A 13581-nucleotide genomic window follows, 5' to 3' on the forward strand; every position below is an offset into this window, starting at 1 on the left:
ACAACCAAAACAATGGATCTCTGATGTTTATAAAATAGTACCTTTCCAACTTCAAGATTTCTTGGCAGCAACATTCTCTCTATTCCTAGTATTACTAAACTAGAGAATATCATGAGGCACCTCTCTGTTAGAGAATGTTAAAGATAAGAAAGGTGAGGACATAATTCACGGATTGCAAATAAAAGATTTAAGCAGGGGACACCTGGGTGGCTCAGTGATTGAGTGTCTACCTTCAGCTTGAGGCGTGATCCTGGAGTCCCAGGATCGAGTTTCCACACCGGGCTCCCTGCATGGAGCCTGCTTCTCCCTCTGCCTGTGTCTCTGCCTCTCTCTGCGTGTCTCTCATGAATAAATAAATAAAATACTTAAAAAAAAAAAAAAAAAAGATTCAAGCAGTAGCAAAGGAACAAACACCCTGATTTTACAATGGGCAAAGGACTTGAATAGATATTTCTCCAAAGAAAATCTACAAATGGACAACGAGCATATGAGCAGATGCTAAACACCAGAAATTGTTAGGGAAATGCAAATTAAAAGCACAATAAGAGAGCATCTCACATCTCTTAGGATAGCTGCTATTCATAAAACAGGAAATAGCAAGTGTTGTGAAAATATAGGGAGATTCTAACACTGACATACTGTTGGTGGGAATGTACAATGGTTCAGCCCCTGTGAGAAAGTATGATGGGTACTCAAAAACTTAAAAATAGGGGCGCCAGGTGGCTCAGTTGGTTAAGCGTCCACTTTTGGCTGAGGTCATGGTCCCAGTCCAGAGTCCTGGGATGGAGTCCTGCATCAGGCTCCCTGCTCTGCGGGGAGGCTGCTTCTCTGTCTCCCTCTGCTGCTTCCCCTGCCTGTGCTCTCTCTCTCTCAAATAAATAAAATCTTTTTTTAAAAAAAGATTAAAAGTAGAACTACCACATGTATGATCCAGAAATTCTACTTCTGGGTTTATATCCCCCCAAATTAAAGTAGGGTCTCAAAGATATATTTGTATACCCATCTTCATAGCATTATTTACAATAGCTGAAATGTGGAAGCAACCCAAGTGTCCTTCGATGATGACTGGGTAAGCAAAATGGGGTATACACATGCAATGGAATATTACTGAGCTTTAAAAAAGAAGGAAATTCTGGTCACAGGTTACCACATGGAGGAATCTTCAGGACGTAATGCTAAGTGAAACAAGCCAGTCACAAAAAGACAAATACTGTATGATTTCACTCATATGAAATATGTAGAATAATCAAAGTCAAAGAAACAGAAAGTAGAATGGTTGTTTCCCAAAGGCCTGAGGGAAGAAGAAATGGGAGTTGTTTATTTGGATATAGTTTCATTTTTGCAAGATGGAAAGTTCTGGAGATTTGTTGTACAATGTGAATATACTTAACACTACTGAATTATATGCTCAAAAATAGTTAAGATGGTGAATTTTACATTATATGTATCTCACCATAATTAAAAATGAGAATATTTAACTAGAACAAACATTTTGAAATAAAAGATGTAAATAAAAGGAAAAATATAGGTGAAAATTGTTCTCCTATCAACAAATTGTCAAGAATACCCTGAAATATTTGTTTACTCTTCCCAAATCATTAGTCTGCTAAATCCTATAAACATGGGCTTTAACCACCACAATAAAAATAAGGGCCTGGGGTCTGGGTAGCTAGAGCCCTCTCATTAGGCTGACTGTGCACTTTATTTTTTTATTTTTATTATTATTGGGGGAGGAGGAGAGGGTGTTTCCCCAGGACTTTATTTAGGTGGACCTGGGGACAGAGAAACTCTGCATCTAAAAGGTGTTGGGGGACACCTGAGTGGCTCAGTGTTGACTGTCTGCCTTCGGCTTAAGTTATGATCCCCGGGTCCTGGGATCGAGTCCCACATCAGGCTCACAGCGGGGAGCCTGCTTCTCCCTCTGCCTATGTCTCTGCCTCTCTCTATGTCTCTTATGAATAAATAAATAAAATATTTAAAATAAATAAAAATAAAAAGAAAGTGTTGGGCCTCTTGGTGGTAAAGCGTGGCTTGTGTGGTGCCCCAGGATGTGGGGAGCTGAGGGACTTGATCTGGAAGTGGTGGAACCACCTTAGTGGTGGTTGGTGGCACTTGCTGGCTGCAGTCTCCTCCACCTTCATGATCTGGATGGAGTGGGCACTGGGGCAGCGCCCACATCTGGGTAACACTGGGTGACAGCATTCAGGCACCAATACTCCCAGTACATGTTGTGTATGGGTGGTGCTTCAGAGTCCTAATGTTGCCACCCCAAAGTTCCAAACCTGCCAGGGGGGATTCCTCCAACACCTGTCCACACTTGGACAATTTCCCCTGACGACTTCTTCATCATCTTCGGCAAAGACACAAAGCACCAGAAGGAGGACTTGGCGACCACTGGACTAGGTGGAAAGATTCGCAGGCAGTGGAGGTGCTGAGTGCGGCATCTGGTGTGGGCAGGTGGCGGGGCACCACCTTGTTCTCTGCAGTGTGCCCAGGCCTTCAGGACACCCTCCACGCTCTGGCAGCCACCCACGGAGAGCAACTGTGCACTTTTCTTTCTTTTTAAGATTTATGTATTTATTCATGAGAGACACACAGAGAGAGGCAGGCAGTGAACACCTAACAAGGTAGATTTTTTTAATCAGGAGTTCAGGAAGCATTAAAACAACTTTTGTGCACTACTTGGTGCTTTGTAGTAGACAAAGATGTTGAAGTGGTGTTTTGCATTTAAGGATTTAGGACCAGGGCACCTGGGTGGCTCAGTGATTGAGCGTGTACCTTTGGCTCAGGTCCTAATCTCAGGGTCTTGGGATCGAGTCCCACATCGGGCTCCCTGCTCAGGAAGGAGCCTGTTTCTCCCTCTGCCTGTGTCTCTGCCTCTCTCTCTGTGTCTCTCATGAATGAATAAATAAAATCTTTTTTAAAAAATGAAAATGAAAAAAGAAAAAGCAAAGAAAAATATTTAGGACCAAGCAATGAGCTGTGGTGTGTTTGCTGATGTTCCAAGGGCCACCAGAGTGACAAAAAGAAAATGTTTCAGTTTAGAGGGTCACCATAGGGAAGCCTAGAATTTATAAGTAGGTGTTGATGGAGAAAGGTCATTACATAGGGTGGAAACTTATTTAGAGAACAGGCTGAAGTGTTTCCTTACTTGTTTAGAGAAAAGTAATAAGAACTCTGTAATAGCAGCCCTACATTGTCATACTTTGTTATGGTTCTTCCATCTTGAGGCGTCGGTTAGGTTAACTTAAATCACCTTTTCAAAGAAGTTTTGGCTTTTTTTTTTCCTTCAAGAACAAGGAAACTTTAACTCTTATGTATCTGGAATTGGAATTCAGTATCTGAAGTCAGAAAATTTGAGTTCATGGCTTGGACTTTGCTACTGTTTTTACAAACCAGACTGCCTTGGAAAAAAATGTTCTTAATTGGCTATCTTTCTCCTCATTTGCCCAATTCACTGCTGACAGGTAGAGCCTGAAGGTGCACATTCAGGCAGGGAAGGAGGAGAGCAGCCATTCAGAGTTCTGGCTTCCATGTGTGTCTTCCTTGAGTGCTTGTGACATGGGGGCTCCTTAGATCGCCTCTGTTCCCAAGGCAGCATCGTGAGCTCAATCTCCACCAGGCTCCGAGTCTGAAGTCCTGAACTGCAATCCTGGCTCTCCCATTATAGACACATGGCCTCCAGCAAAGTGACTGAAATTCTTTGAGCTTCAATTTCCTCATCTATAAAATGAAAGTAATTCCTGTTCACAAACTATTGTGCAAATTCCCTGGGGGAGGGAAATCCACGGGAAAGGAAGGGCCTAGTGTAGAACCTGGCACATCGGAGACATCTAATAAATGCTAATTTTTTCTTTGATAAATGCACTGGCGGGGGGGGAGCCCCACACAGGTGTGCGCCTCCAAGTTGTATAGATATACATTTGCTGACAGTTCAACATTTTTTTTATGTTATTTCCTGTTTTCAAGAAATGTGCAGGTTAAAGGAGCAGAAACATAGCAAGAGTATAATAAACTGATTTTTCAGTTAGGGCAAGCCATCTATCTCTCTGCACCTCGTTTTCTCTTCCCAAAGTCAGGAAGAGCAGCATGTTCCATTCAGCCACCAAGAGTCCCAGACTCCTCTTCCGCCAGAGGAACATCCAACTTGTTTCCTTAAAGTATGTTTTCATGACCAATTCTCACACTTTTGCTCAGAGGAATTGTTCTCAAACTTGCGTGCATTGGAATGCCTGTGAAGGCTTCTGAGTCAGAAGGTCTGGGGTGGGGCCGAGGATTGGCATTTCTAGCAAGTTCCCAGGTGATGTTGATGCTGCTGACCTGGGATCACAGGTGATCCCAATGACCACTGGTCACAGGCATCAATGACCACTGGTGAGCAACTGCCAACTACCCAGTTTTCTTTCTCCTGCTTTAAAACTTCTATTAAATTAAAGGCTCTCCCTTTTTAGTAAGAAAAAAATAATATAGAAAAAACTACGTTCCCCCATTCATCTTTTTTTATTATTATTAATTTAAATATTTGAGAGAGAGAAGATAGTGAGAGAGAGCATGAGCAGGGGGCAGGGAGAGGGAGAAGCAGGTCCATCCCAGGACCTCAAGATCACGCTCCCAGGACCCTAGGATCATGACCTGATCATGAAGGCAGATGCTTTGCCCCTTAACTGACTGAGCCACCCAGCCACCCCACCCCCATTCATCTTTTATCTTTTAGATCATAAGCTCATGAGGACTGCATTTTTCCCCCAGTGATAGAGTGAAAAGAATATAAGTTTTGTAATCAGATTCTGGTTTAAAATCTTGACTCTAACTTACTAGCTCTGTGACTTTGGACAAGTTATTTAACCAGCTGGGGCCTCAGTTTTCTTGTCTGTGAAACAAGACTAGTGATTTTTGATCTTGGGAGTTTGGGAGAGTTGGATGGGGTAACGTGTGTAACCTCCTAGTACAGTTCCTGACCATCGTAAAAATAGTTACTATTTACAAAGCATTTATTATATATTAGCCTTTCCTTTAAGGTCTTTACATTATAAGGACTTACCTGTTCTTTGCAACAACTTGTTGCAAAGTTGCAACCTGTACCACCTCGCAACCTGTACCACCTATGGAGAAAGTTCCCATTTTACAGGCGAAGAAGCTATGACACAGAGAAGTGACTTGCTCAAGACCAAACAGCTAGCAGAACTAGAATTTGAACTTAGTCTAGATCTGGAGACCACATTCAAAGTCACTATGCTTGCTGCCTTCAGTATAGGTTTATTGTTCTTTCTTGCTAGGATGCAGTTTCTTTCTTTCTTTTTTTTTTTTTTAAAGATTTTATTTATTCATTCATGAGACACACAGAGAGGCAGAGACACAGGCAGAGGGAGAACCAGGCTCCCTGTGGGGAGCCCGATGCCGGACTTAATCCCAGGACTCTGGGATCACGCCGTGAGCCAAAGGCAGATGCTCAACCACTGAGCCACCCAGGTTCTCCTAGGATGCAGTTTCTATATGACATCAAAGACGGAGGGGTCCATGAAAACAATGGTTAGCAATGACTGAAATAGTGACCGTACCATGAGCAGCATTGGGCCAGGGGTCAGGTGTGGCTTCCATGCAAAACACTTGAAGACCCTGGTTGATTTGCTAGCCAAGGTAGGTCAGTATTTGTGTGTGTGTGTGTGTGTGTGTGTGTGTGTGTGTGGTGAGAGAGAGAGAGAGTGCATGTGCAAGCCCCTGTGTGCGTGCATGCTGTGGGTAGATACACTGATCATCCATCTTGTACCTCCAGACCCACTGTGGATGCCTGGCTGGCTCTGACCTTTTATTGTCCCCAAGGAGTGCACTTGTGTGTAATTATGTCACCCTCTAGTGGTTACTTCCCCAGTAGCCCTTTCTCCACTGAACAGCCCACTCAATGTCAATGTTGTGCTTCTTCCAAATGAGACTCCATGAGCAGGACTTGGAGGAGATGTGGGCACAGAAGGCCTGGGCTGAGAGAAAAGGAGCGAGGCCTGGGGCAAGAAGAGAGCAGCAGGCTGTGAAGAAAGGAAGACGCACTGCACTATGGGAAATAACTAAAGACCAGCGGCCCTGGGCTGGGCCAGGAGGAAGGGGAGGCAGGAAAGACAGGCATTCCGGACGGAGGAGAGGCCTGGGAAGGAAGCTGCTCTCAAGTGCAGCTCCCACATCATCAGCCTTCATCAAGTAGCATTTTGTATTTGTGGGATGGCAGAGTGACCCCACCCAGAGCTCTCTCCAGAGCTTCAGGGGTGAAGGCTGAAGTGGGAGTGGAGAAGGAATATTCTTGGCCAGTTTTAATTCCCTTTTCCAAGGGTGGTGAGCCCAGACGGGGGCCAACAGGCTGGCTGTGTTGCAGGCTCTCAGTGCCCTGGGGTGGAAGCCTCACTTTCCTGCTTCTCCATAGCCTAAGGCTGTGCTTCTTTCTGCCCATTAAGGTCATTCTCATAGGTTTGTCATATCTTGATATATATTTCAAAAGGAAAGGAGGGGGCAGCCCCTGTGGCTCAGCGGTTTAGTGCTGCCTTCAGCCCACGGTGTGATCCTGGAGACCGGGATCAAGTCCCACATCGGGCTCCCTGCACGGAGCCTGTTTCTCCTTCTGCCTGTGTCTCTGCCTCTCTCTCTCTCTCTCTCTGTGTGTGTGTCTCTCATGAATAAGTAAATAAATAATCTTTAAAAAAAAAAAAAAAAAAGGCAAGGAGGGATCAAGATCAATCTTATTCAGAACTAGTTTGTGACTCCACATCGGACCTGGGACTCTACTGTCTAAAGCCTTATTGAGCTGGAGTTTGAAGGTTGTTCCTATTTTGAAAGGGTGCTGGGGCTGAGCCAGGCTTTTCTGGAAAGTTCTATGTGGAGGAACCAGAGCATTTACATTTCTTACATAATGCCAGACCCAAAGGAATCTGAGGGACTGGCCCTGGCCCTGTAGCAGAGCTCACAGCCAGCTTCCCTTTTTTGCCAAGAGGTTAGGGTGAAAGGTTTAGAAAACAGCCAGAATTAACTCTTCACAACCCAGAAAAAAGATGGTTAGGAGATAAAAGTCAGATTTTTCCATCATGTGATACTGACTGCTGTTTTCCTGAATACCAGTCATTCCTAAAGATGTCAATCACACCAAGCATTGGCTTTTCCCTCTCCTGGGAGGGACATGAAAACAGTACAAAAACCCTGTCCAAATGTTTTCTAAATTTGGAACACCTCTCAGTTTGGAGACCTAGAATTCAGTGAGATTTTTAATTTACGTTTTATTTTTATTATATTAAAATATTATAAATAAATAAATAAATAAAATATTTTATTTCTTTATTCATGAGAGACACAGAGAGAGGCAGAGACACAGGCAGAGGGAGAAGCAGGCTCCATGAAGGGAGCCCGAAGCAGGACTCGATCCCAGGACCCCGGGATCATGACTTGAGCCAAAGGCAGATAGATGCTCAACCACTGAGCCACCCAGGTGTTCCCTACTTTTTATTTTTATTTATTTTTTTTTTTTAAGATTTTATTTATTTATTCATAGATACACAGAGAGAGGGGGAGAGACAAAGACACAGGCAGAGGGAGAAGCAGGCTCCATGCAGGGAGCCCGACGTGGGACCTGATCCCGGGTCTCCAGGATCATGCTCTGGGCTGAAGACAGCTCTAACCCACTGAACCACCCAGGCTGCCCCCTACTTTTTATTTTTAAATTTCACTTACCATTTAAGGCCAGAGCGTTCAAATAACTTACTCAAAAAATCAGTGGCTATATGGAGAATTCCTTGATTTAGCTGGGTAAGGGCACAAACTGAAATTGGACTTGTCAACATTTTGGCACAATGACAAAACTTATTAAATGACACCTTCCCTTTAAACCTCTGAGAACACCGCGTAGACATTTAATGGCAACACTTGTTTGTTTTGCAAATGGAGAAAATAAAGCACAGAAGAAAGAAGTGATTTTCTCAGGGTCCTGGGAACAATTGAGATTGAGTGCATCTTTCCTAGATCTACAGAGTATCTTTGAATTCTTCACTCAGGTGCACACTCAAGATTACATTTGTACTCGCCATTTGCAGTGGGAAGGATCAAACATTTGCAGAAGTACATGAAATGCTAACTAAAGTTTTTCTGTGTTCTATAGTGTAAGATAGTAAGTGCTTAAAATTCAAGCACTTCTTAATCCTTGAACAACGTAAAGAATCATATGGTTAACATTAGATTGTCTTAAATTATCCGCGGCTCTGGGAGAAAGCTGGTTTTCAGTTCTGATGTTCCAAACTGAGCATTTTGTTTGTTTGTTTTTTACTTGTCTTCCTGCCCCTAGTCACAGATCTGACCCTGTTACTTCCTCTAAAACCCTCCACTGCAGGCAGCCCGGGTGGCTCAGGGGTTTAGCACCGGCTTCGGCCCAGGATGTAATCCTGGAGTCCCAGGATCGAGTCCCATGTCGGGCTCCCTGCATGGAGCCTGCTTGTGTCTCTGCCTCTCTCCCTCTCTCCCTCTGTCTGTCTCTCATGAATAAATAAATAAAATCTTGAAAGAAAGAGAAAGAAAGAAAGAAAGAAAGAAAGAAAGAAAGAAAGAAAGAAAGAAAGAAAGAAAGAAAGAAAGAAAAAGAAAGAAAGAAAGAAAGCTCTATTCTGAATGAGTGTCTGTGTGTCTGGCTCCTGCTTGAGGGACTTCTTTTTGCTCCCTTCCTGCTCACAAAGAATAAGCTATCTGTAAACATCGAAATAAAATCAACAACAATAACACAGCTTTTAAAAGGCGCATTAGAGATCCAACTGGTTTCTATTCCTGCATTTTTCTGTAGCATATCAATTTGATTTGCTTCATGGTTAAATGGTTCTTGATCTGGGTGATGGTTTCTTGGGTGTATACAAATGTAAAAATTCATCAGGCTTATATTTAAGATGTGTGCATTTCTCTCCATGTTTTGTTTCAATAAAAAAACTGTTTGTTTAAGTCAGAGGGGGTGTAATGGGTCAAGGAAAGTTTACTTCTATGCATACAAATTATCACAAGTTCTGTTTGTTCAACAGGCTAACCAAACAGGTAGAGATTTCTGCAGCAGCTCCTGCCTAGAATTTAACAGGGACGGGAACTCGGCCCTACTCTTCAACCCCACAGCCCTGTCTTGTGATTGTCACTCCCTCCCTGGACCTTCCTGGCTTGGCTGCTCTCGCTGCAGAGAGGGCAAGGGTTGTGTCTGTTTTGTTACTCTTCACCTGCCTGCCTCCGCTCCTCCCCGTCCTTCAGCTCCTGGTACACGTATGCAATCAGCACTCAACAAATACTGCCTCTAATTCTGATCGCATTTCTTGGATTAATACGTGTTGGGGGTTCGCAGTAGAGTGGTGAGAGAGGGGAAGAGGAAGCTGTTTCTTTAAAGAATTGGATCAGTGAATGAATCGGGTTGTGGGAAACAGCCTGGGATGGAGGCAGGAGCTGGAATAGAAAACACACAGACATTTCTGGTTTTGCCTGAGTCTTTGAGGATTGTTTTCTTAATGTTGGAAAAGTGCAAGAGTTTTATCATTTGCTGTACACCATTCCATTCTGTTCCCTACTGAACCAAATCAGGTCACATTATACTTGCTATGTTATGCTGTGCTGTTTTCCATTGACTTTTTAAAATTTTTTTATTTATTTATTCATGAGAGACAGACAGAGAGAGGCGGAGACATAGGCAGAGGGAGAAGCAGGCTCCCCACAGGGACGGGATCCCTCACTCCAGGATGCAGACCCAAAGGCAGACCCCCGACCGCTGGGCCACCCAGGTGTCCCTACATCGACTTTCTGGTTGGTGATATTGGCCTTTAGGGTTGGGTGTGTGATTTCTCTGGCCCAAGTAAAAGGCAAAATGCATGTTCCTTATTGGCAGACAGTTCTCCAGGTGGTCATTTGGGGCCCTGGGCTGCTGCTGTCTTAATGACTCTTAATGAGCACATTTACCACTGAAATGTCCCTAGGGGTCTGGTCATCTTAAACTGGAAATTGTCCTTGGGATGTATTTTTACATCCCTGTTCTTGCTGTCATCTGTGGATACCACCCGTGGCAGAGGCTTTCCGGGGTATAGTGGATGTACTGCATAGGAGTAGAAAAATGCAGCTTCTCTGATACAGCCAGGAAGTCAAGCCAACCATGGTAATGCTGTGTGCCATTAATGCACATTTGTCTGTAGTCTATCAGAGCTTCGGATCCAGCTATCTTTGCCTGTTACTTCCATCCCAGACGGTGACATCCACTAGGACCGGGCCCTTGCTGCAGAAGATCAAGGGCCACTCCTCCCTTATTCGTACTCCAGTGGCTGTGATCCTACAGCACTCCAGCTAATGTTTTCTTGATTTCAGCTCTGGGACACTGGCTACTGGACAGTTTTTACAAAGAATCCTCATTAGAATTTCCCTCTCTGTCAGTTTTTTAAAACGATTTTTTTAGATGGAATTTCTCAGTGCTCTTGAAATCAACAGTTTTATTTTATTTTGCTGATAGAACCCAGATGGCAGGAGAGAGTTGTTCGTTTCTGTCATTTATTTGAATCACTGCACACACACATACACACTGCATCACCTAGATGCAGAATGGTGATGTCAGGACAGTGCTGTGGCCACAGAGCATGGTGAGGTTTGGAAAAGCAGCAGAGCCAACACATGCCTTCTGATTCAACACTTCCGTTCTCTGTGTGACTTCAGCACATATCTAGTTACAGGGTTTCTTTTGGCAAAAACAAATTTGTGTGCGAGAGTTAGCCAGGCAAAGCCAGTGTCTCCTTGGCCAGTTGAGTAAGAGGACCCATCTGCCTCGTACGTCATGAGCAGCATTATTGGCTCAAGGCCTCTTGAATCTTTATTCATGGAGAAGCAGAAAGAAGCTCAAACAGCCCAGCTGGATTTCCAGGTCCTGAGTGGAATTTGTAACCTTTTTGACTTCTCAACTGAGAAAATTGGATGCGGCTGTCACAGAAAGAGAATAAATATGGAACCCCGCAATGCTATGCTTGCAGCCACTTTTATTCCATTGAATTGAATACATAATGAAAGGCAGGCATACTCTGGGAGGCACAGAGCTGAACCAGGGCTGAGAGTCCTATAATTCTGTCAGTTGAGCTGGTGGTGGGTGTGGGCAAGATGCTGTAGGACCCTTTGGTTGGCCACCGGCAGAACGATGCAGGCAGTGATGTACCCTTCTGTGATCCTACTGCCAGTGTTCTAATCTTAAACCTAAATGACCTGTGAAAGGGGAAATAACAAAATGACTAATAAACATGTAGAGGTAAAAAATAATAATAATAATAAAATAAACATGGAGAGGTGTATATCCTCACTAACGATCAAGGAAATGCAGCTTAAAATCAGAGAGTCATTTTTACGTATTACGAGAAAAGATTTGTTTTTAAAGATTTTATTTATTTATTTATTCATGAGAGACACAGAGAGAGAGGCACAGACACAGGCTGAAGGAGAAGCAGGCTCCATGCAGGGAGCCCGATGTGGGAGTCAATCCCGGGACTCCAGGATCACACCCTCAGCTGAAAGCAGATGCTTAACTGCTGAGCCACCCAGGCATCCCTTTTTAAAACTTTTTATTAAAGATTTTTATTTATTTATTCATGAGAGACCCAAAGAGAGAGGTAGAGACATACACAGAGGGAGAAGCAGGCTCCCCACAGAGAGCCTGATATGAGACTTGATCCCAGGATCCAGGGATCACGACCTGAGCCAAAGGCAGACCCTCAGCCACTGAGCCACCTTGGCATGCCAATAAAAGATTTTTTTTTAAGTGACACTATCCAAATATCTTAATTAGCTTCTGTCATTTAAAACTAAAATTTAGTGTCGTGTTTTATTAGGCTTTACTTTCATTAAAGGTTGGAATTCTTAAAAATAATTTATTTCAAAAGAGCAATAAATTGCCCAATGTACTTAATGAGGCAAATTCACTGGATTGGTTGACTGGTCAGTAGATGCCAGAAATGTTAGGCTTGCACAAAATGTTAGGGATTATACAGTTCACTTTTTCATTATGTAATTGAGAAACCAAGGGCTCAGACTTGTCTAGGGTCACACAGTTATGAAGAGCTGAGACTGCATAGGTGAAATATGATGGGCTGTTACTTAGCTCTTGCTGTAGGTAAAATAGTTTAATATAGGATTAAACTTTTTTTCTCTTTTAATTCCTCAAAGATGTTGTGCTTTACTGTCTTTCTAGGTCTTAGACCTCAAAGAACAGAAATTCAAGCATAGTTACCCTCATTTAGTCTGTCCTCATAGAACCGAGTGGTTGGATACCTCTATATATTTTTACTTTTTTATGATTTTATTTTTAGGTAAGACCTATATATTTTTAATGAGGAGAGCAATCTACAATTGAGGTCCCTTTGGTAGTCTTAGAAACCATTTGAGCAACTATAAATAGAAATGGGGTTTTTACATTCTATAAAGGGGATTTTCTTTCCACTGAGCACGGAGCCCGATGTGGGGCTCAATCTCACAACTCATGAGATCACGACCTAAGCTGAAACCAAGAGTCGGGTGCTTAACTGACTGAGCCACCCAGGTGTCCCCAAAAGGGGAATTTTTCTAAAAGTACAGAGATGAGTCTAATACAAGGTAAAATGAAGGTTGTAAGAGTATGTGTTAAGCTAATGTTAGCTTCTTTGATGAACAAACACCCAAATGTAGCTTGGCTCTAAAACCATCAAAGTTTGTTTCTAGCCCAGGTAAAAGACAAAATGCGTGTTCCTTATTGGCAGGCAGTTCTCCAGGTGGTCATTTGGGGACCTGGGCTGCTTCTGTCTTAATGACTCCGTCCTCAGCCCTCACTTTGAAAGCCACCATGCTTATCTGCAGCAAGGTGAGAGAAGGAAAGTGAGCCAGGAAGACTGCCTGTTAGTGGATTTTATGGGCCCGGAGTGGAAGTAGTAGACCTCATTTCTTCTAACATTCCTTTAGAAAGAACCCAGTCACATAACAACATCTTAGTGCAATGGAGGCTGGAGGATGTAGTCAAGCTGTGTGTGGTTTCAGTGACTGTCAAGTGGCCTCTGCCACGAATAGCTTTGAAGATCCAAAGTGGGAAGACAGCACATGGGGGTGAAGTAACTTTCTGGGCAAACATATGTATGTGTGTGTATATCCAGACATACAAACCCAGGAATGCAGAAGTTATTGGTAATTATTTCTACTATTTTTTTAAAAAGATTTTCTTTTGGGGACGCCTGGGTGGCTCAGTGGTTGAGCGTCTGCCCTCGGCTCAGGGTGTGATCCCGGGGTCCTGGGATCAAGTCCTGCATCGGGCTCCCCTCAGGGGGCCTGCTTCTCCCTCTGCCTATGTCTCTCCCTTTCTCTGTGTCTCTCATGAATAAATAAATAAAATCTTTTAAAATAGACAAATATTTCCTTTTTAAGTAATCTCTATACCCAGTGTGGGGCTTGAACTTCCAAACCCGAGATCAAGAGTTGCATGCTCCCCTGACTAAGCCAGCTGGGTGCCCCTATTTCTACTATTAACTATATATATTTTTGATTAATTTTTTTAAATTTTTGGTTAATTTTAATACACATGTTTCTGCTGACTCATTCGAAGTGGTA

General features: G+C 43.3%; 1 protein-coding gene across 1 annotated transcript in view; it reads left to right on the top strand.

Annotated features, from left to right (window-relative positions):
• The window catches only part of WNT5B (Wnt family member 5B), a 108014-nt gene that overhangs the window by 60391 nt on the left and 34042 nt on the right, over positions 1 to 13581 (top strand). The window lies entirely within an intron of this gene.

This window comes from Canis aureus, chromosome 25, assembly GCF_053574225.1.
Source record: "Canis aureus isolate CA01 chromosome 25, VMU_Caureus_v.1.0, whole genome shotgun sequence".
In the NCBI taxonomy this organism is placed as follows: Eukaryota; Metazoa; Chordata; class Mammalia; order Carnivora; family Canidae; genus Canis; species Canis aureus.